This window comes from Microcebus murinus, chromosome 13, assembly GCF_040939455.1.
Source record: "Microcebus murinus isolate Inina chromosome 13, M.murinus_Inina_mat1.0, whole genome shotgun sequence".
Lineage (NCBI taxonomy): Eukaryota > Metazoa > Chordata > Mammalia > Primates > Cheirogaleidae > Microcebus > Microcebus murinus.
In genome coordinates, this window is record NC_134116.1 from 70,979,709 (window position 1) to 71,004,776 (window position 25,068).

A 25,068-nucleotide genomic window follows, 5' to 3' on the forward strand; every position below is an offset into this window, starting at 1 on the left:
ATTAATTATACCACATTAATGAACCTAATGTTGAATTTTAAAAGAGAAATACTTTAGCATGACAGTACATTTTTTTCTCTCTTTATGATCCATCATCAGTTCAATTTTACAAATGTTGAAGATTGAAGTGCTGCTTTATAAAATTCCTACAACCTCAGTGTTTAAGTTCTAGTCCCTGGTACCTGTGAATGTGACCTTATTTGGAAATAGAGTCTTCACAGATGTAATCAAATGGAGGTCATATTGGGTTAGTGTGGGCCCTAATTTCAATACCTGGTGTCTCTATAAGGGAAAGGAAATGGGTAGTTGTATATAGAGGCACAGAGGAGACACAAAGGGAGAAGGCCATGTGAAGACAAAGATTAGAGTGATGCATTTACAAGCCAAGCTATGCCAAAGATTTCCAGGACTTGAAACTAACAAGAGGACAAGAAGAGCTCCTCCTTAGAAACTTCAGTGGACCCATGGCCTTCGGTGGGAGCAATACCTTGATTTTGACTTCTAGCTTCCAGGAAGAATAAAATTTTGTTGTTTTTATAAGCCACTCAGTGTGATTTGTTATGGTAACCCTAGGAAACTAATACACCATGGTAAGAAGGTTTTCATAGTCAGAAACCCTTCTAAGCCATACATAGTTCATGAATTGCAGCAAGTTTGCAGATAACGATACTCCCTCAGGTTTTGTTCATTTCTCATTTCTCTATGGAGAGGAACTTCATTACCTGCTTAAATCTTATCAAAATACAGGCTTTGGTTCATACTAAAGTTCCTTTCACACCCTGAATTTCTCCCAGATTAATTCTGTTTTGTTTTGTTTTGCTTTTTAGTGTCTTTTGGCTTTCATAATTATTCTGACACTTTATACAAAAGAAGAAATAGAACATTGTGAGCTCTTTGGCCAGAACATAGGCATGGGAGGAACTGGCCCAGGTGTCTGATTTATGTGGCACTTCCAGCTCAGTGCCTTTTACAGGCAGGGTGGTGAAAAAAAATTGTTGAATTGAATTTAAAGTCAGTAGGGTGTCTCGGTACTCACAAGAGTGTAAAACTGCATGAGTGCCTTTTTCTAATTACCAGGAGGTGATTTTCTTCTTTCAAACTTAAGTCTGCAATAAGAATTTGTATTCTTCAAAATGTGCAAAATCATGTAGCCCCTTAGCAGTCCACAGGTAGGATAAAGTACAAGTTTGTTTTTGCTACAGTGTGGAGTTAGTTATATACATAATCATCAATAATAGTAGTAACACTGTCATAATAACTTGAATATTTTACAATTTAATAACACTTTAACACATATTATTTGTTTCCCTAAATAATCCTTGGACTATTTATCACATCCTTAGTGTTACCTATCTTCTTCTTTATGTGTGGAAATCAAGACTCAAAAACATTTGGATACTTAACCTAAGTCACAGAGCCCAAATTACAGGCTCTGTACCATACAATATTTTACCAAAACATCATGAACTGTAAGAGGTACCAAGAGAGTTATTGCATCTTTTTTTGCCACATTTCTGGTATGTACCATGTAAGTATCATTAATGTAAAGAATATTTTATTTTTCAAGCTCAAAGTCTGTTGTCCTGTTAGTTTTGTATTATAGAAAGGAATGTACTACCAGTGGACTAACTGTGAGAACTCAGAGTGGGGGATGAGGTAGAGCACTTTTTGCAGAAATTGAGAGGTATCTGCTCAAATATCTTTGGCAGGGCAGCCAAAATGAAACAATCGTTTTGGCAGTGATGGATGAAGGAGACATAGAAAAAGTCTTGTTTTTAGTGACATTCTTGATAATGTAGATAAGCTGTTTTTGTAGCTTTAAAGAAATTGAAGAGACAGAAAACTGTAGTGGGAAGAAATGTTGGGTCAGCCCTTATTTTGAAAAATACTTCCCAGAAAAAGCTCGCATCATCACTCCATTGACAATAACTGTCATTTACTGGACACCAACTGCATGGACCACATAAACTCTTGGCATGATTTTGAAATATTTTATTACATCTGGGAAATTATTATTCAATCAAAAAATTTGTTTTCCATTTGAATTTTGTACAGAATGAAAATACTTTCATACTTTTAATTTAGAACATTTTCTATTTCAAATAATTTTCTTATGTTAAAAACTTCACTTACATCCTTGCTGTTGTTTTATTTCTTAGTGATGCCCAGAAAGAGGAAAAAAAATAACAAAAATGATACTGATATAACATAAAATGATGCAGTGAAAATGCATATGATAAGATGAACCAAGTGAGAAGAGGATCAAACAATATTTTATTTGTTGTGACTCTAACCAGCCTTGCATTCCTATAGCCCATAATTTTCTGCCTGGACTATTTTGCATTTCTATCCATTATGTACAATTGTCTATATCTCTAAATTTTTATCACATGGATTATAAAATAACTTTCAATAAAACTGAATTTGCTAAGGCTTACAATGACTTTTCCTGAAGACATATGTATTTGGAACTGTGAAAGTTTAACTGAACATTTTCTTTTATGGCATATTGTCAATCATATACCTGTATAATGCTGAGATATTGGCCAGAATTGCCTTCCTGAAGTATTTTCTAGGATTATATTGTAGTAAAAAGGAAGAATACACTCACATATGAGGGATTTTTCTATACTACATTGATGACTTCATTTAAAAAAAAGTCCAAACTCTGGTCTTTTTCTGGATTTTGAAAGGATTGGTGTTAAATTATTATATTATTACATCAAACATACTAATTTGCTACATAGGAGAAGTTTGAAAATGAGAAAAATGCAATAGAAAAAAAATTATGTAAAAAGTTATTATAACATATCATTGATAAATTCAACAAAGGTATAAAGAAAATATTTATTTTAAATAAATATCAAATGCCAGAGAAATGACATCATTCTTATTTTTAAAAATCTGAATTTTTTTCATTTAATACTTTTATTTAGTGACAAGTCTAATGTATTGATTGCTTTCGTTTTATTTATATATATGTTGTGCTGAAAATCAAGAAAATGGACCCATGTTTTCCAAAGGCATCCCTACCTGAAATTCCTTGCAAAGCACTAAAGAAAATGCAAGTTCAAACATTGTCTTGTCACCAATTCATGATTAAATATGAAACATTGCAAATTAGTATTAAAAATGAGTTTCTTTAGATTTGATGATTAAATATAGGGGATCATTATTTATGAAATAAATCATCAATGTAGTATATAGAAAAATCCCTCATATGTGAATGTATTCTTCCTTTTTGCTTCCTGAAATTGGTTAAAAAAATCAATTATTTCCAATAATTGTTTAATAAATAATATTCATAAGTAGATGTTAAAAGGGAATTTTAAAGGAAATTTCTTTGTAAATATCACTTTACTTTTGATAATTTAGTATTTTATAGCTTGAATTTATATGATAAATTTGCTGTATATAAATAATTTATTGAAGACCACAATTCTGTCCACTTTCATCTGAGAGAAAAGGTGCTCTATAAACCTTATTTACTTTACTTAATCACATCCTCCTCCACATCCCTGGAATTTCCTCAGTCCTGGACGTGCATGAGCCTTGGAGAGAGGGTCTGTGTTCAGGGTGTTGGTGTGTCACATACAGCCCATCTGCACGACAGAGGAAATTGAGTCACAGTCTCTGCAAGCTCTCATTAAGAGCAGCATGAGAGGTCTGGAAAGAACTCACCCTAGGACCTTTTGTGTCCTTATTAGAATTGTGTGGTAGAGAAAATGAGTCAGATGTGAGTAACACAGACTCTATAAAAAGGTTTTCTCACCTTTGTATGGGGCATAACATTTTATTTCAAGGAAGAGCAGTATAATAACATAGTGGTTAAGAGCATGGCCTTTGGGATCAGATCACCCACAGTGCAGATCTGACACTTACAGCAACTTGACTTTGGGTTATTTGCTTAACCTTTCTTTAGCTTTCATTTCCTTGTCTATGATGGAGCTCTGAAATCATACCTGCCTCCTAGGGTTGCTGTGAGAGTTAATGAGATAATGAATGAAATCACTTAAAATACCTGGTATCACATACTAAGAACTGAATAAAGAATGTTGGGTTGTTGCTTTGCTGTCATTATCATTCATGGAAAAATGTAAGATAAACTATAGGAAAACATAGGAGATATGATTAGAAACATTGACGCTGGCAAGAAGGGCAGTTCGATATTTATTATGGATTGCAGTGCTCAGAAAAAGGTGCCATCGAGGTACTTTTCTCCTAGAAAAGTCCCTTGATACTCAAATATATGCTTTTATGTAATTCATATATAGTAAAAGAGACCATTTTATTGGGATAATAAAATTAAGACCATTCTAGAGGCTAGCAGACCTGAGTAAAATATACAGTTGGCAAATTTTCACGTTGGCTTGAAGTAGCATATGTCAGAGTGAGCAATGTTCAGAGGCACGGAAGTGGGAATTGGCTTCTGAACAATAAATATCTTGAACACCATGTTTCCTTGGGTTTCCATACGGTGAGTTATCTCTAAGAAGGCACCTTTATCACTTATGTAGTCTTCCTCCAGTCTAAATTTCTAATGTATATAATTTATTTTAAATTATCAGAGGCAGCTCTTTGTGTTATTTAGTTTTTCATTGAGTTTTTAAGAAACAATCTAGCTGGGGAAAGTCGGAAAGAATCTGTTAAACTATTTTAGTATTCATAATTCTTAATCATTCACTATCCATTTCCTATTGTGATTTGAGTATCTCTCCAGGAGGTCATTTTAGTTAATAATTTTATGTTCTAAGATTCATCCTCTCTACTCTTATAAGGTGATGAAAATGCCTAGAAAAGAATATATAACTTTTGAGAAACAGAGGGATTTAGGGTAAAGTATCTCTATTAAATTATGACTTTAAAAATATGGCTCAGGCAAAAATAGATCTGTTCTTTTCATTCAGCAATTCCAATTTCATTCTGAAGAAAATAAGAAAGGTTATTGAAAAGTGCTACAGATGGTATTACTTTTTTTTTGTATTATATTCACTGCCTTAATGCATTACTATTAGATAATTTATATTTCTTAGGAAAACTATCTGGCCTTGTCTAATATTCATTGATGAAACTGATTTTACTGTAAAAGACTTGCCTCCTTTTCTTAAGTCCTTCCCAGAATTATTGTTATAGAAGTCATATTCAGGACTGCTGTCATTATAGTCATCACAAGACCATATGACACAGAATGAGAGAGAGAAGCATTAGTCTTTGAGATTAAGCCGCTTGGTTTAATAAGAAGGGTCTTACATATTTGGAAATATGGCTGAAAACTCAATGCAGAACTTGAGGTGTCTGATGAGCTTCACCTGGACCTTCTGGCCCACAGTTCATCATATCTATTACACACATCATTCAAATCTCTTTCCAAGGAGAACATTGATTAAATTTTTTCATGACTTAATATCTTTGTCATAGCAGTGGTAGCCAAAATCATTGACCCAGTGAATGGAGACAAATGACTTTAGAAATATGTTAATCAGCAACAATATGTTCATCTCTGATAAAGGCTTTAAAGTTGGGCCATTGGTACTGAATAGTCTAATAATAACAGCACTCACAGAAATATGTATGTGCATGCACATATGTGTGTGTTTTCTCTGTTTTTTATATATATATACACATACACACACACATATACATTTTGATTGATTTTTGAGCTATAAAATGCTATACACAATTATTTTTGGCTTAATGCTGTTTCCTAGATGGGTGTTATTCAAATTTATTTTGATTGCACTCTCCAGCAATAATTGTTTTAAAACAAACATCCTTTATCTTCAAATTTATATTCAAAATGTTTGTACAACATTGTAATTATTTGTACTACACTGTATGTATATTATGAAATATAAAGATAGACATTTACAAAGGATATTTCATTTTATTTAACACTGTAGAAAAGTGTTCTTACTTTTTGCTGTGTGTAATTTAAAAATTTTCAAAATTTTGGTTTTAAACTTTATGATAGCACTTAAAAAAATCTGAAATTATCTTGCTCATTCATTTGTTTACTGTTTATTTCCTGTTGCTAAAATGGCATGTGAACTGTGTCTGGCCATTGCCTGTTTTGTAAATAAAGTGTTATTGGAACACACACACACAGAAAAAACCTTTATGACAATGTATTTCAAAGTTCTGGGGCTCAGTTCATTTTATTTTGATACTTGGCTTTAATGGCTATTATACTGAATATAGTTGATGATGTGCATTTATTCTCCCTTGCTTCAAATCTTACATAACATAATTATATATAATTAACATACAAAACCTTAGCCTAAAGTGAATCTGGGAAACATAATTCTTAGTTTACTAGATTTTGCAGTATAATAAAATACACTTGAGAAATAACTGTGGAATAGGTTTGTGGACACTGTGAGCCCATTTGAGACAGGCCTGGGCCAAAACTCTACCTACCTTCTGTTTCCTGCTGGCTTCAATGATGTCTACACTAAATGATGTTGAAATATCAGAAATTCCTTAGATTGTGCAGAGATGGAATCCAAAGACTGAAGGAGATAGTAGGACTCTTAGCTTGATTTTTACTGAAGACGCTTTCACCTTCACCTTTACCGTGTAACCATAACAGGCCCAGGGACACACCCTTAAGCAAGAACAAAAAAATATATTGACTATGTAAGCACAATTTTTTTTCAAAACTGCATGGGAGCAAATGTTATCTTTGGTAGGCCTACAACAAAAGCTTTGAAAAATCCTGGCTTTGAAGCAGATTTCCTGATTTAGCATATGATGGAATCTCCAGTTGGCAAAGTCCCAGGGGTAGTAATTAATCACTAGATAAAAGGTGATCTGTTGCTGAAATAAGTAGTAGGCTAGAATGATAAGCACAAGTTTGATCCATGGGGGCCTTTGCTGGTGGTCAATTTCTTATGAGATTCCCTAGGACTCTAGTAAATGGGCAGGCTTGTAAAATCTTGCTTAATCTATGTAACCCCAAAGACAAACAAAGCTAGAGCTAAAAATGAAGCTATGGTTTGAAACACATGATTGAAAATCATGGTCACTCTTCTGATTCCCAGATACGAACAAGTTCACAAATTCTTCTAGAAAGACATTGAGACATTGAAAGAACTACATATGTATTATATAAGTTTCCTTCTCTGTTTTCTCAAAGACATCAACAGCCATTTACTAGAACAACTCTGAACTGGAGAAGAAAAATACCAGGAAATTGTAGAAATGACTAACCCCTGGCTTTGTACTGTGTAAATCTCAGAAGACATAAAACACGACTGTAGGGGCCTTAGGAGATCAGGGGCTGAATGGAGTTTGGACCCACGTCTGTCTCACAGTGAGTCCCAGTGCCCACAAACCTACCAGGATTATTCTCCGGTTTCTGAAAGTCTGGCTACAACAGACACACTAGGCTGCTAGCAGATTCCCTACGGTAACTCTCTGGCAAGAGGAGTGAGGACTACTATAGTAGGAAGGGCCAACCATAAGACCCTGGAGCTGCACCTCTAACTTAAAAAGCTAAATTTAAGCAGTGCTGTACCCCAAACTGAATTGCAACCCACATCCCAAACCATAAATCATTCAGGAATGTCTATTTTATTCCCAAGTAAGGCATGTATTTCTCCATGCAGAAGGTGAAGAGGGCTAGGAGAATAAGAGATTATTGTAAACCAATCAAGTGGGGATTCCAATTATGCGTATTGTTTCAGTTGCGGTCTCTTTTCTAAAGCAGAACCCCTCTCTTCTGTGCTTGGTATGCACCAGTGATTTTTCTGGAAAATATTTGAATAAGTAGAGAGTCCTAGAAACAGTGTACTTTCACCTGAAAGGCGCAGTAGTATACTTTTGCCATTTTGCCTCCGGGCAGTGCCAACTGTCCTACAGGCTGTCATCATCTGAACCACGATTGTCTCACATTCCGCATCGCTCTGGTCCTCTCTATGGATATCCTGTTACAGCACCTGTTCACAGGAATTAGCAGATACTCTCCATACCTGGTTTGGCAGATTGTGTTCTCCCCAAATGGCCTCAGCAGTATCTCCAAGCCCACACGCTCTTTTAACCATTTGATTCTGACACTCCCCCCACTGAGGGGCGGGGGGCTAGGTTTGCTTTTCTGAAAGTGGGTGAGCTATTCCAACTGCTTCAACCCAAAGAGCACATCAGAAGCGGTGCTATTCGTCCTACTGGGCTAGGTTATAAAAGATGAAATGTCTTTCATTTTATTGAGTAGAATCCTTGTGCTTGAAGCCTTCCTCTGCTGCATGAATGGAAAGATTGTCCCCCTGCAGGGAAGTGAGAAGATCACACACAGAGTCCGGGGACCCCATGAAAAGAGAGACGCCCAGCTTTGCTCCAGCTGCCTCAGCTCCCCGTCTCTCCCAGCACCGGCTGCGATCTGACCACAGCCACAGGAGAGACCCCGAATCACAGATGCCCAGGCAAAACCTTCCCACCAGAATTTTGCAGAAACGATGAAACATGATAAAATGATCGTTGTTCTTCTAAGTCACTACGTTTTAGAGTGATTTGTTACACAACCATAGACAACCCAAACAGCTGGTAAGATACGCGCCTGTCAAGGGCGGAATAGAGACGCAATGAAAATGTATATGCCTGTCATCGCAGAGAAATTCCTGGTACTCATATAGTTCAAGGCAGGTCAGGATATTATATCCAAAGGGAAAGACAAGTTTCTATATTTTGCACAACTCTTACCACTTAAGAAAGGAAATTTGGAGCTTTTGAAGGAAACAATTTATCATATTTGGGAGCAGCAAACCAGGCTGCATTCTAACTACTTCTATCTACTGCTTGCACTTTATGTCACAGCAGATCCACAGTTGTTCAAATTCTCCACGGTGGATTGGGATACTCTAAGGATCTTGTGGAGAGTCCCATTAAAATAATTCTGGTGAAGGTCCCTTGGAGTTCGGAACAGAGTTGTACCTTCTTCAGAAAATATTTATTCTCTTTTTAGGAAAGAGCCCTTGGCTTGCCATTGAGCCCCAGAGACACCAAGTGACCATGCAAATTGAGCTTCCATCATCAACAAGGTGTTCTGTGACCTACAGAGCCATACATTTGAGAAGTTGGTCATCATAAATTATAAAATTAGATTTCAGCAGGTACCAGAGGCACCAGTGTATTGCGCGATCAGTTGGCGTACACTGTCACACTCTCTGTGCAGCTATTTTTGCTGCATTGCCTACGACTCCCTCACCCTACAAGTATGTTTTCACTGTAATGGAGGAAAGTATTCAAGCCTGATTTAAAGACATTTCTTATAATAAGCTGAAACCAGTCTGAAGTGGGGTGCTGCATGCAGGGTTATACCTTTCTTGGGAGATATCGCTGATGTGCAATAAGAAAGGGAAATTCTCCCAGTGGTCAGAATTTCAAGAGATACATCTGGGTTTCCTGCTTTGCTTAGAAGGAGAGTTTGCCAGAGGTGTGGGCTGAAAGTTGTAAAAAAGAAGATTGAAGGGTTACTGTCAATAGAAAAGAAGGAGTAGAAAAAGAATATGCCAATGGAAAGCTAAAAAGTGACACAGATCATGAGAATATTTATATTCTTGAGACCATCTCAGATGGTGCAGAAGATCAAAACTATTTTCATAGCAATACCAAGATGTTATTTGTAGTTTTCACTCACATTCTTTCACAAGTGTAGAGCTGTCCAGAGGGTATATGATATATTTTATTTTAACACACTGAATGCAGAATCAGATATGAGACTTTTGCTGTCTACCAGTAAGCTAGACATTAAAGAGATTTGCAAAAATGTGAAATAATGCTAGCCTTGTCAGCCACTATTTTATTTTTTATGAAAATATGTTACTTGTGTTAATATGAAATAGAATTATTATTACTATATTTAGATGAATTTTAAAATGTATTTCAAAATTCTTCAGTTTTAATTTCTAATTTATTAAATATTAATAGATACAATTCATACAAATAAATTTCTTTGAACATCCACAGTAGTTTTTTTAAGAGAAAGAAGGGGTCCTGATACCAAAAGTTTAAGAACCACTGTCCTTGTCTGTCACCTGCTTTGTTGTATTTGTTTATGTTTTGGGGTCCTCTTTCCTAAGCATTTGTCCACTAAGTTGCATTCTATTAAATTCTAACCACTTCTTCAATGTATCAAGGTCATTTGAATCTGGATCTTGATGATTAGAGTTTCACTATTTTTCTTTCCCTTGTTTTGGTCACTCTACAAGTGGAAAGACCTGCTCCCTATTTCACCAGATAGCATTTTGATACAAGTGCTTTATCACCCTTGGCGTAGATCGATCATGGCTGAGAATCCACTGGTAATTACTCTTCATCTTGGTTCACCAAAGGATGATGCATCAGCCCCACACTTACGTGGTCTAGACCACAGTTGCCCACTTTATTACTGATCTGGTTTTCTGGGACAAAAACAAGAAGCCACAACAAAGTCATATTGGCTGTACCAGGTTGTAATCTTTAAATATCCCAAGTTTCTCCTTCCACTAAACAAGGTTATTGCAGGACTGAAACTACAAATTCTTTCTCTTCTATACCAGGCAGCAGCTGGAACATGTGCTGAGTTCTTTCAGCATTCCAGCTGTTGCTTTCTGCTGAACTCTCTGTAGTTTCCTTTGGGTGCACACAGTTCCAGGTTCAGCCAAGGATTGGACAGGAGTTTAGATGTAGACTTGGGACACTTCTTTTCCAAGATTTCTCCCCTTAATTTCCAACTTCTCTAGTAGCCTCAAACCCTATTCTCTGACACCTCAAGCCATAGGAATGTTGTTTTCTTGTGCTTCACAGATGAGGGAATGTCCTTAGGAGAGAAGTTGTGCGTGTGGACCCCAGTTGGTGCAGTCCCTTCTTCCTGTGCCACCTCCTCCCCACCCCCTGTCTTTGGCTTTTAGGTAGTCTCTGCCTCGAAATGGACTTATTTTTTGAACAGAATTTATAATAATTATCTGTGTGGAGGTTAATTCAGTGAAAGAGAAACTGCCATTATCAGACTGCCATTTGATTTTTAAAAAAATAATTGATTTTATTTATGTGTCAAGTCTATAGGGTAAAAAAGGACCAATGAATAAAAGATGATTTATTTTTCAAAGTTATAATCCAATCGAAATTATAAGTGTGTCATGACTAATCATTGTTTTATTTTGTAAACTCTCTTACAAACACACACATGTATTAAATGCATTCTTATATTTGAAGACAGAAATCTCTTTCTATGAGGACTAGATTAATAATGAATAGTGCTTCTTGTGGGAAAATACTAGTTTAGGGAATTCCAACTCTTTACCCTTAGCATACTGCTTAATTTTGGAGATGTGATGGTTAGTTTTATGTGTCTATTTGTCTATGCTATGGGTGTCTGGTTGTTTGGTCAAATGTCAATCTAGACATTGCTGTGAGGGTATTTTTCAGATGTGACTAACATTTACAATCTTTATGTAAGTAGATTGCCCTTTGTAATGTAGGCAGACCTCATCTAATTAGTTGGAGGCCTCACGAGCAAAGACTGAGGTTTCTGGAAGAAGGAATTCAGTCTTAAGACTGCCCCTGCCTAAGTTTCTAGACTAATGGTCTGTCTGACAAGTTTTAGACTTGCCAGCTCCTACAAATGTGTGAGCCAATTCCTTGAAATACATCTCTATCTATCTATCTATCTATATATATATATCTTATTGGTTCTATTTCTCTGGACAACTTTGAATAATATCAGGGAATACATAATAACTCATATTCTTCAGAAATCAAGATACACTTATTTTTGACAAGTTTTAAACTGCTTCATTCCCATTCCATAAACTCTCTCCTGACTTCTCTATTGACTTTGTGATTGCCTTCTGTGGACATTTTTATAACCATAGGCATGGAAATGACATAAATAAAAATATCAAAAATGTTAATACTTATTGGCACCATTTTCTTTTGAGAGAATTGAAATCAATGGAAGAATTTAAAGAATAAAGTGATCATTTATTACTTTGCACTTATATAATTTTATATTGAAAGGAAATGTTCAAGATATAAAGGAAATTAGAGAATTGAACATTAATCCCACGAGTTTTAAATAATTAGAAGGAAACACACCAATATCACACTTTAAAAGTTCCAAATTATCCATGAACCTGTTTTCTTGTTACTTTTAACCCCAAATTCACCAGCTCCCTAAGGCCAGTCAGTTTGCTTTTAAATATCAGTTGTAACAGAAATCAAAGATGATGACATTGATTCAATGTTCTGTCATTTCTTTTTCATGTTTTATATTTTGTTATAAAAGAAATTACCAAATTTAATGTTGTTAAATTATCCACAAGCAACAACACTAAGATTATAAATTTAAGTGTGGAGGTAAATGACACCAGTGGCATTATGCCTCCTTAAATGTATGGTAGAAAGAGAAAACTCCCATTATCTCAAAACGACTGTCCTCACTCTGCAAACTCTTATGGCTGCAGCGTGTGGCTGGATTTTACGCTCATTTCCAGATAGGGATAGTAACACATGGTCTTTTCACCATTGGATATTCAGTTTATGAGCATTGCACAGATCATAGCTTACAGGCAAATTGATCGTTTTTGTGTGGGTGCGAAACCAAGAAAAACAAAGAAAAGCTTATCACTTGTTCAGGGGAGAGGTTCTACAGCAGTTGAGTTTGTGGATCCCTCAGATGAGTTCATTGAGAGGAGGATATCCACTTATTAGAACATGGACCACCCCACTACCGGGTATACCCAACTGACCGCGGACTACCTGTGCTTGGGCATGCGGTGAAGGCATCGTAGCCAGGGTGGCCGAGCAACAGAATGTGCACAGCAATTCCTCCTGGGAGCGTTGCCACGACAGCTGTTACCTGAGATGTCTCCCCATTGTGCTGCTCTGAAAGGCAGGGCGTCCTGATCTTTCATTTTCCGTGAAAGGCAGAAAGATTGAGAGTCATTCTTTACAGCGTGAATGGAGAATTGCACAAATGTCCCCTTGCCAGAGCAAAGCAACCAGGCAATTAGAACAGCTGGGCCAACCTTACAGTGAGCACAGAGCGGGCTACAGGGAGGCCAGAAATGCTATCAGAAAATAGCTGGGTGTGCGGCACCCCTGATCACAATCCAGGTGTCGCTGTGCCTAGTTTCCCTGAAGCTGGAGCGTATATTTTACCTCCTTCCTGTTTTTTCAACACCTGTCTGCTTTCTTAGAGAAGTTAATTCACCATTGTTACCAATAAAAGAACAGGAAAGCTTCCAAGATATCTGAGACCAAGCCGATTCCTGGTTTGTAAAAAAGTAAGGATTGTTCTATGGTTGCATGAAGGTATGTTTTCTGATAATAGCCATTTTATAAAGGTTACTTTAAACAGAATGGCATGAAGCAAGAGACAAGGCTATTATTGGCTTTTCATTCGTCATTTCCCAGCCCATTGCTAGGATCTAGCTGCAAGACCTAAGGAGAAGGCCAGACTCCCTGCACGCTAGAATCTGACACAGGTTGACTCAGGTTCAGGTAAGACCTTCAGGATCTTCAGAGGTTATATAACCCTTTGGGGCTCTGAGAAATGGTTCTCGAGGTGCTAAAGCCATGGTCCCCAAGAAGGCACATTTTACAGGGGCTTGTGGGTGATGATGGGCATTAACAAGTTGGCAGAGGCAGAAAAACCTGAAATAATCATGAGCAGATGTGAAATACCCCAGGAATTCTTAGGCCAGTGGGTGAAGTCTTTGTGATGGCCTGCAGTTACATGGGGACCCGTGATCACATCTGTCAACACAATCTTTGAATACATGTCACTGGGATCTCAACTGAAGCCATAGTGTGGGGAGGCCTGGGGACTTTTGAATTATATGTATTAATAAAATTGATGTATATTTGCTTTTCCCCATTACTTTACTCAGATGATATTGAGCAAACATCCCCTGAATTGCCTTGTAACTTAATGTCACTTGTTATCATTTACACATTAACCAAACACACTCGATTGAATAGTCTTACACTTGACTTATTTCTATTTATTTTCTTCACTGTTAGTAGCTTTCAATTTTTAATATTTTGCTAGCACATACAAAGAGTTATTTATGAACACACAGTGAAACATAGAAAATTGCCTATTTGAGTATTCCTGAAAAAAAAAATACTGGTCTCATTAATGACTTCCTTGAATATCCATATTATATTCTTTGGGAGAAATTGGAAAATATTTCAAAACAATAACTTGCATTTGTATTGTAGTTATTGTCTCAGAGCCTTTTGATAATTTAGATTTGAGTTTATTCTTCCCAAACCCCAACATCTGGGTGAGGCAGATGTTATTATTCTCATTTTATTAATAAGGACATAGAGTAGCTTGATTGGCCGTCCTGCGCAAGAAGGTTATTGAGCAAACCTAGGTCTAGAAACCAGGGTGTGAGAAAACTGATTTGATTGATTTATCCAAGAAATATTGAATATCTATTGCTGGGTGTTCCAAGTGCTGTTCTAGGTGGTTGATAATTCTGTAGTGAGTGAACTAGACTAGCATCTTTGCTTTCATGAGGCTTCCATTCTCACGAAATAGACACAGACTAGGAACAAATAGGTCAGCACTATGTGAAGTACATAATGTGAGAGATGGTGATATGGGCAATGGAGAAAAAGAAAGCAGAGTAGGGGGATAGTGTGTGTGTGTGTGTGTGTGTGTGTGTGTGTGTGTTGGGTTGGGAGACTGGTATTTCAAACAGGTTGCCAGAGAGATTTCAATGACAAAAGACCAGCAGGACTTGAGGGGGTGAGTGAGTCACATGGATATTAGGGGAAGAGCATTCCAGGCAGATGGAGGAACCAGTGCAAAGTGCCAAGGCATGCCTGGCATGTTAGATGAATGTCAAGGAGGCAAGGCTAGGCAGAAAGAGAGGGACAGTGAAGGACATGAGATCACGGAGGTATGCAGAAGTCATTAAATTTTATTTCCCAACCTCTAAACCACAAATCTTTTCCAAGATGACATTTTCCTTGTCTTTGTAAGAGGAGTTTTAGACCTGATGTGAAACATGGGTTACTTTCCACTGGGAAGGAGGAATAAAGTTGATTTTGATCCCAGAAGTTCTGAGAGGAAAAGCTGAACTGAGGAACTTAGTTCTTACTCACAGTGACAACAACATGCAGCAACAACACACAGTGGCAACACGAAATATACCCAGAGACTATTCACAACTACTTTGGGGGTGGTGGGACCCTAAGGGGAGCTGGTGACCTTAAGCCAGCAGGTGGCAAAATGGCTCTGGTTTCATGAAAGGTTGCTGCTGAGCAAAGTGGGTGCTGTGTCTACACCCTACTCTGGAGCATTGCCCAGCATCTGTAGTTCTCCACTGATGGTGTCCCCGTCTGGTGCAATAGTTTTGAGGTCTTAGGAGGAGCAGCCTCAGGGTCCCCGGGGAATGTTAGACGTGTAAATTCTCAGGCCCCGCTCCAGATGTACTGAGTCAAAAATTCTGGGGATGGGGCCCAGAAACCTGTGCTTTATCAAGACCTTAGTTGATTCTGATGCAGGCTAAGTGTGAGGACCATTGTCCTACGGGAAGAAAAACAAAGCACTATGCAGAAGGTATGCCAGGACTTGCCCACCAGGCCTCTGCCTGCTGTACAGCCTTGCCCTGTCATTCTCCCTTGGGCAGCCCACACCTCCAAGGCCCCTCAGTCTTTTGCTTTCCTCTTTTCCAAGATGCTTTGCCACATGTCCTTTTGGTGAAATCTGACCTAATCTTGCAGCTAGCACATCCCCACTTTGGTTATTCCACAGTGTATTATTGATAATCAGCCCAGTTCATAGCCACTGTCGCTAGGCAGTGAGAGTTCATTATCTTCATGTCTGCCTTTCTTTCTAGGCTGTAGACTCTGTGAGGACCGGGGCCTTGTCTTATAAACTTGGATGATACCAGCAGTGCCAACACACTGCCTGGCCCATAGTAGCTTATAATACCATCCTTTGTACTGTTGCTGAATGAATTAAGCCACAAACAGCTGCTGAGATCTTAGCGGACATGTATGGCAACTGTGGAAAGCCAGGGGCAGTGCTGACAGAAGGGATTCCCAGGAAAGTATCTGATCCCCAAGCTCTGGGCTGAAGGAGAAACCATGAGGGTACTGGACTCCCAGGAGGAAACTGAAAGGCAAAAGCCTGAGCTGAAAATGGAGGTTGGGGGGCCCTGAGGGTAGCGTTGGCCCAGATTGTCAGCATCTTCATGCATCACAGTCAAGGTTGTTGGGGGGGATGGGGTTTGCAGTCGGACAACCTCAGGTAGGGACCTGTTCTCACAGTTGGTTTTGTGTCCAAGCATGTTAGTTAGCCTTTCTGAGTCTCGGATACCTTTCGTATAAAATGGGAATGCTATACTTAGTACCTAAAAATAGGAGCTAACATTTATTGAACATTTCTACAGGTTATCCCTTTTGATCTTCACAACCACTCTATGAATTTGGAATTTGGATCTCCCATTTTACAGGACAAAGAGACTTGCCTAGGGTCAGATAGGGAGGCAAAATATGGGAGGGTGGACTTGAGTTGCACCATCAATCCCCCAGAGCCTGAGTTATTTGCTGTTAGGCTACATTATCTCCTTAGAGGCCTAGGAAGAATAAGTGAGATATCTATGTAAAACATCCAGCAAGGAACTAAATGATATTCACAGTTTTCCTAAAACCAGGTTGGCTTCAGGGTATGGAAGAAATAATCCCTGACCATGGGGAAGAACTTTGGCATGGATATCAAATCTCTCCTTGTTTCTGCATCCTTCCCGTGGCTGTGGGAATCACATTCTCCCAACTCTATTCCATTGCCCATTAATCTTTTCTCACCTGAAGTTAACAGTACCCTTATTTCCAGAGAGAAAATTGCTGTTTCAGAGTGGCCTTAATCCAGTTGTTAAGGGTGATGTCTCAAACAGCACAGTATTAGCTTCTGGCAAAAATCTTTGGAGCTTCCTCTCTGCACTTCTGGGAGTAGGCACAAGAGAGAAATGGCACAGCCTAGAATATTTCATGCTTCTGAGAGTGGAATTTTCCACCTTCTTGCCTTGATTCACAGGAAGAATACTTTTCCAAAGAGTTCTGGTAGGCTCCTGATATTAAGACAATGCAAAAGCTCTGTGCTCACCCTACAAGAACAGCATCTATTGAAAGAGAACGAAGGCAAGAACATCGTGCCAGGGCTGCTCAGGCTGAGTGATTCACAGGGCTGAGAAATCTTTGCCTGGCCTAAAGCTCTTGGAGAGGAATACTGAACAGAAAGCCAGGAAATCATTCTGTATGTTTTCCTGGTGACTACAGTGCAGGGAGGAAAAACAAAATCCTTTCCCATTACCCATGCTGGGTTCTCGGGCTAGTGTGCTGTAAATTGGTCTGGCAAAAGACAAATTGACAAGAGAAAAACAAACAGAAGTGTATAAGCAAGTGCATCATGCACAAACATGGGAGTACACAGAGATGAGTCCCTCAAAGGGGTGGTTAGAACTTGAGCTTATACAGCATCTCAGCAAAAGAACAATATTATTTTTTTTTTTAGAGAAGTAGCAACACAAAGGAAAAAGACTTTGAGCTTCTAGGGGCAGCATATTGCAGAAAGGTAAACATACAGGGAAAATATTGGAAGACTAGGCTTGATGAGTAAGGTTTGTTATGTAGATTCGTCTGGTGCACTTCAGAAAAGAATCTAGAGTCCTCTCTTGTGATTAAGAATCCTCCTCTTGCTTTTCCTGGTAGAAAAAGGGAAGACAGAGGTTTTCCTTATGTCTGCTTCTTTTCAATTACCTTCAGCTCAAAATAATTCTTATGCCAAAGTGGTACATTTTGGGGTGGCACGTTCTGACTCCCATCAACAGGAAGGGCAGCCCCTCTCAGGTGAATTTATTGCCAAGCTCCTCATCCCACAGACTTGCCTTTAGTTCCAGGAGAGGAGACAGGAGTGATGATAGAAGCTATTGGCAGGCTCAGAATTGCTAAGAGACTCAATTTCCAAGGCTGCAAGTGTTGCTCTTCATTTCTTCAATGGTTCTGTTTTGATAGCTTGGCTTTGGTTTGACTTTCGATCTTGCATTTTGCAGGTTTGTTGTTCAGTAGCTAAGTTGGGGCCTCTCCTACAGTAGGCTTGGACAAGTCCTGTGTCTACTTGTCTTAGTGCAGAGTGAAGAGTGGGACTGTTGTGGGTTGAATTGTGTCCCTCCTTCAAAAGATATGTTGAAGTCCTAACAACCCAGAACCTGTGAATGAAACAGGGTCTTTACAGGTGTTATCAAGTTAAGATGAGATCATTGGGTGGGTCCTAATCCAATGTGACTGGTGTTATAAGAAGACAGAAACTTGGACACAGACAGACACAGAGAGGAGAATGCCCCATGAAGCCACAGACACACAAACAGAGAAGGAAGAAAGCCATTGACCATGGAGGCTGCTGCAAACCAAGGAACAGGTGGGACTGGGAGAATCCTCCCCTAGAGGCTTTGGAGGGAGTATGACCCTGCCAATGCCTTAATCTTGGATTTCTAGTCTTGAGAACTGTGAAATAATAAATTTCTGTTGTTTAAAACCACCTAGTTTGTGGTTACATAGTCCTAGGATACAGGGTCCTGTTCTAGAACGGACAAAGAAACTGGAGGCTGGAGCTCTTGGGAAGTGAAAGGTGTTCTTTGTGAGTTTCACAGCCTATTTTAGATGTCAGGGTGGTGACAGGGAAGGGAGCATTCTTCTGGAACTCTTGGCAGTTGGTGACACCGGATAGTCTACTCATTCCCATCTCACAGTGGTTAGCAAGGATTATTGGACTGCTGCGCCTCACCATGTGATCCAGACCAGCAACAATATCCCAGCACGAGTGTCACCTTGCTGAGCATAGAGGCTGCTAGCAGTTGCACCTCAGCCTGCAGGCCACTCGTCTACGTGCTCCTTGCTGTGGCTCAGTCCTCATCAAGAAGACCTGTCATCATGGACCACAGGAGTCCAGAGAGGCAGCCTGGCCAGTTGCCTTGACAACCTCATGATGTAATGCCTTAAACTACTTCCTGGCTGCAGGTCTAATGTGATTCTAGACACTGCTGGCTCCTTCCAACCCAGGTGACAATGCAGCTAAAGTGAGAGCAGAACAGCTCGCTTTTAATGATCCCCACAGTGGCATGTATAAGATGCATTTGCATTAGCAATGGAAGGAGAGTCTGACTGTCACTAAGTGGCTTGGATTTTTTGCCCAGGGGACCCAAGCCTATTGCTGGCAGACTGGCTTTCGCTGTGGGTGCCCCAGTCTGGCTCAGCTGCTGGGAGGCTTTGCTCATCCTTCTTGTTAAGCTTTAGTTTAGATTCCCTGCAGCAGTTCAGCCACAAAGAATGAACGTGACCTTCAGTCAAATGGTTTTCTGGGAACTTCCCCACCCTGAGCTGGATCCTTATCAGTCAAACCTATCCCAAGAGACTTCTTAACAAAGCAATTTGTCTGTCTTCAGCCATTTTTGCCCCCTAACAATCTTTAGGGTTTTGAAAGAATGTTTATAAAAAGCAAAGGGACTGGAGCAAAATCAACATCAGCACACACATACATTGCTTGGCTTCCCAGCTTTTTCTCTCTAGTTCCTGTGGAAAGTACCCTCAGGCAATATCCTGATTAGTAAGAGCAGAGTAGCAGGCAGCTTTCTCCACGGAGAAAAGGAAGCTGCAGTTGCACTTTGACAGAGGCCTAAAATGGGTGCATGCTCGGCAGTGTGTGTGAGAGATTTGATGTGCTTGTCTCTTTCAACGAGTACGTGTATACTCTCCACCAACGGCAGATGAAAGAGGGGATGAGCAGGAAAACCACATGCACGGTGTCTCTCCAGTATTGGCACTGGTGTCAGCTGCAGTAAGCCCAGCAGACAGCGCTAGAGAAGCCAATGCAGAGCCTCCTTCTGCAGGGTTTATCTGGGGAGCAGCTAAGGGGCCTTCTGCACTGAGGGGAAGCTGTTTTATGAGGATTATTTTAGCCGCTCAGATGAGCAAGGAGTTTTTATTTTTTGAATTTCAGAATATTACGGGGGTACAAACATTTTGGATAGATAAATTGCTTTTGTACAATTTGAGTCAAAGTTCTGAGTTTGTCCATCACCCAGTTAGTGTGCATTATACACCTTAGGTGTGAACTTACCCATTCCCTTGTCCCCCCGCCCCGTTTGATTTCCATTGAATTTTACTACCGTATGTGCACATGAGTGTTGATCAATTAGTTTCAATTTAGTAGTGAGTACATGTGGTGTTTATCTTTCCATTCTTGTGATACTTCACTTAAAAAGATGGTCCCCAGTTCCATCCAGCTTGTTATCAAAGGTATTAGTTCACCATTTTTTATGGCTGAGTAATACTCCATGGTATAGATATACCACATTTTATTAATCCACTCGTGTATTGATGGGCACTTGGACTGTTTCCACATCTTTGCAATTGTGAATTGTGCTGATTTACCACATAAACAGAAACAAAAACAAAGACCATATGATCCTCTCAATAGATGCAGAAAAAAGCATTTGACAAAATTCGACACCAATTTATGATAAGAACTCTTAACAAAATAGCCATAGATGTAATATACCTCAATATTATAAAAGCCATATATGACAAAGCTACAGCCAACATCATACTGAATGAGGAAAAACTGGAAGCATTCCTGCTTGGCAAGGTTGCCCACTGTCACCACTGCTGTTCAACATAGTGCTGGAAGTCCTACCCAGAGCAATCAGACAAGAGAAGGAAATCAAGGGTATCCAAATGGGGGAAGAAGAGGTAAAACTATGGCTCTTTGCTGATGATATGATGTTATATCAATATTTAGAAAACCCCAAAGATTCTGGTAAGAGACTCCTGGAATTAATAAATGAATTCAGCAAAGTTTCAGGTTATAAAATCAATGTACACAAATCAGTAGAATGCCTATACACCAACAACAGAGAATCAATTCAAAGACTCTATACCCCTCACAATGGCAAAAAAGAAAAGAAAATACCTAGGGATATATTTAACCAGGGAGGTGAAAGACCTTTACAGGAGAACTATGAAACACTGAGGAAGGAAATCGCAGAGGATGTAAACAAATGAAAAAACATATCATGCTCGTGGATTGGCAGAATCAACATTGTTAAAATGTCTATACTACTCAAAATGATTTATAGATTCAATGCAATCCCCATTAAAATACCAACATCATTTTTTGCAGATCTAGAGCAAAGAGTTTTGATATACCATTAGAAACACAGCAGCCTCTGGCTGAGAGTCCACATGTATGGGGTCAGAAGCTCTCCATCATATTTGAAAGCCATGCTCAGTGTCAAAACCAGGCAATTCTTTGTTTAGAAGCTCTCAGGCCCAGAGATTATTTTCTGGATGATAGAAGGAAGTAAAGTGCCAAGTGGTTCAAAAATTTCCTCCAACATATGGATACTATTTTCCAATGCCAAGCCAACTTTATTATGGCAATAGCTTCCTAATGCCCACTGCTGTTCTGCCCCCTTGGTTATGTCTTTGAAATGGTGTTTCACCATCTGGCTAGAACTAAGAGTCTCACAATCTAGACAGCAGAAATAATATGAGAAAGTCAAAAGAGAGGGCCCTGGGTCTAGGCATGGTTCTTGTACTTGCAAGACTGACGGAGACATGTGCTAGTGGTAGGGACATAGCTGTGTTTCCAGTGGTACTTTCTTGACCCCTCCCTTTGGGTAATATCCTGATGTGTCTATAAATGAATGCTGAGACCCTGACTGAGGGTCTCAGCATAAACTGCAACCTTAGGACACAGCTACATGTTGGAAAAACATTTATATCAGTGCCAACAAGTTGTGGTCAATTTTTCTTATTTCAGAGATAATAGGTAATTAATATAAGCATGTTGTGTATCAGTGATTTGCCTTAAAATTGAGTATTGCTGCATGACTTCAGTAACTGCTTTGCATTTTCATTTATGATCTCTTATGCCAAGTGAAGGCAAATGATATCATAGCCTTCTGAAAAGGAAGATTATACAGTGGTTCAAATTGGAAGGGGGATAGGAGAAAAGAATCATTTTGGGGCCTACAGAATATAGGCATGCCGAAATCCAAAGAATTTGTGCTGTGGCAGCCAGCACCATATTTATGTTGGAAGCAGATGTATTATGCAGATTCCATTTTTTGCACAGACAAACTTGCAACTATTCATCAGCAAAAAGTGGAGCAGTAAAAAGCAGTGCAGAATTTTCTGTTGATTCTAGCAGTAAGTGGATTAGATATCTATTTAACTCAAGTTTCAATAACCCTGCAATGGGAAACTTATCTTCAAGTGAACAAACAAGACAGTTGTAGAGTTATCAAGGGAAATCTTATTAAAATTTGCATCCCAGGATTGACAAAGTTTGGGATTTTATGAGGCCTGATTACTCTGAACTATCAAGCAAAGCTTTCAAAAGTTATAGTATGTTTTTGTACAACTTATTGATGCCAAAGAAGTTTGTATTTAGTTTCATGGGTTGTTTTCTTTTTTTCTTTCTTTTTTTTCCCCCCGCAATTTCAAATAGCACAAATAATTTGTACCAACACTGGAGGTCTGATGAATTTATTTTTCTTTTAGAGGGAGTTATGGTAGACCAGCTTTCAAGATATTGCCTGATAATTCCCACCTTCTGGGATTCACTCGCTGTGTAATCTCCTTCCACATGGGATTAATATTGGTCTGTGTGGCCGGTGGAATCCTGCAGGCGTGATGGTACGAGATGAAGTCATAAAACACAGTGTGCCTTTCCCTCTCTCCCTCTCTCCCTCTCTCTCTTCTCTCTCAGATCACTCACTCTGGAAAAGCTAACTGTCATGTTGTGAAGACCTTCTGCTCTGTCGTCCTATGAAGAAACTTTCATGATGAGGAACTGAAGCCTCCTGCCAATGGCCACATCAGCGAGATGTCCTTGAAACAGATCTTCCAGCCCCAGCTTCAGATGACTGCAGGCCCCGCCTCACAGCTTACCTGCAATGTCATGAGAGGCCCTGAGCCAGAGCCACCCAGCTAAGCCACTCCCGCATTCCAGACCCTCAGAAGCTGTGACGTAAATGTTTGTTATTTTAAGAATCAGTCAAGGTGCAGTTACACAGCAACAGATATCTGATACAGGAGCCTGCACGTAACCAATGACTGAGAAACACTATCAAATGTCACTTCCTGAATTGAGCCCATGAGTCAGGTTCTAGACCTATCCGCCGCTTAGTCACTCACTTGGACCTTCAACATGAGCATTTTTTTAATTCTATCACTCAGTCTTGCCTCTTAGCTTGAGTTAATTAGTGACATTCACTCCATTTTGATGTATTCTTTCAAAAAATACATGTTGGAACAGGCTCAACATTTAAACTTGTTGTTCCACATTATTGTTATAAATCGCTCTACGCACGGTTCATCTTGGTGAGGCACAAAAGCCTGGTGTGTCTACTTGCTCGTCTATCCTCTCCTAGTTCTCATATGATTTAGTGACAACACAGGACTGTGAATCTCACTCTCCCTTTAGCTGGACTGTGCAGAGTATATGAAGCCCTTTTATGTTTTATGTAACTAATCTGTTTTTCCTGCTGCTGGTTACCTAGGAACAAACAAACGGAAACAATTCACAACTGACTTTAATACGTTGATTAAAATGTAATCTGATTTGCAATTTAAAAGCACATTCAAGTCAATCCTTTAGGAAAAAAAAAACAAACGTTGTATTTCTCATCCTTTATTTGACAGTATTCTGCTTAGCCTCTAGCTTTATTTCAAGAAATCATCTGGGTATGTGGTGGGAATGGTGAGACTTACAAGATCTCACAGAGAAAGCAAATGCACTGTCCTTGAACATGCTGTTCTTTGACCCCCTGGTTTCTAGACTGATGTCCCTTTGTCATATGTGCCTCAATAGCTGCTTTCTGGCTGCTGCTTCTTCCTCCTTGTCTTGGTGCCTGCTGTGTTCTGTAGGTGACTTCACCCCCAACTCCTCTCCCATGGGTGGGGTGAAGCCCTCTGAGTCCTGAGGGTAACTCCCAGTGGTCTCCCACCTGGCCCATGTCCTCGATTCAGCACTGCCTCACCCCAAGGAGGGCACTGCTCTGCCCCGGGCCCAACCAGATTCTCAGATATACTTTGGACTTGGAACCATAGGCGGCCCAGTGAAGCCAAAACTCAAGCCTACCATTGCCAAACAAAGAGTTGATTTGGGTATGGTTGCAAACAGAGCTGGTGCAGAGTAGATGCAAGACAGTATTCTTCTGTAGTTCCAGAAGCCCCCATCTCTCCTCAGCCTGAGTCTCAGTTACCAAATGTGCACATTTAGTCTAGGCTGAACACTGGACAGGAACAAATCAGATCACACATGTCATGGCCTTCCCTCTTCAATTCCTTTTACTGATTTTTTTCCTATGCGTTGGATACCCACATGCCCTCCTACTATCTAATGTCTTCGGTGGACCATAGAACTGCATGCCCTATTGATTTGCTTCGCTAACCAGAACTTAGCTAGAAGAAGCATTTTCTTTATGTCATGGAGGAATAAATTGAGTGGAATTCTCCAGCAGAGACAATAAAGGAATTTAGAATATTAGTAAAGCTTTATGTAGCTGAAAGTTCCCATTTTTAAGCGTCAGAAGCAAAGTATAAGCTCAGTCTATCCTTGTTCATTCTTTCTGGGTCGAATCCTAATTTCCCATGCAGATGGTTGCCTTGGGCCAAATTGGGTAGAGATCATGAACTCTGAAAGGCAGAGGAAAAATTCACATTCATAATTTTCAAAATATTCCCCCATGCTATGTCTCTGTCTATTTTTCATCATTGGTTTTCCAGTCATAGAATATCATCTGCAAAATGGAAGCCATGGCGCTTGATTTTAATTCAGCTCTATTCAGTCTGTCTTGCAACTGCCTCGGAAAAGGCTTTGTGCAGCTTCTCCGTGTGACCCAATTTCCGCCCACACAAGAAATCTGGGTTTCTGCAGGTGCTGGGGTGTCAGTGTGCAAAGTTCAGCCGAGCTGATGAGTAACCGGGCTGACTTTGGAGTTCTCGGGTGGCCGGGGGCACCTACATTATGCATGAGGTGCCTTTGGAGGTACAAGATGGTGTTTCATCAGG

The 25,068-nt window shown here is 39.5% G+C and overlaps 1 long non-coding RNA gene across 1 annotated transcript in view; it reads left to right on the plus strand.

The window, feature by feature from the left end:
• LOC142874898 (uncharacterized) overlaps nt 1-23,637 on the plus strand; it is a 376,092-nt gene extending 352,455 nt beyond the window's left edge. The window contains exon 6 of the long non-coding RNA XR_012922479.1: nt 22,763-23,637. This is a non-coding gene — a long non-coding RNA (uncharacterized LOC142874898). The remainder of the gene's footprint in view (nt 1-22,762) is intronic.
• Nucleotides 23,638-25,068: the final 1,431 nt, after the last annotated feature.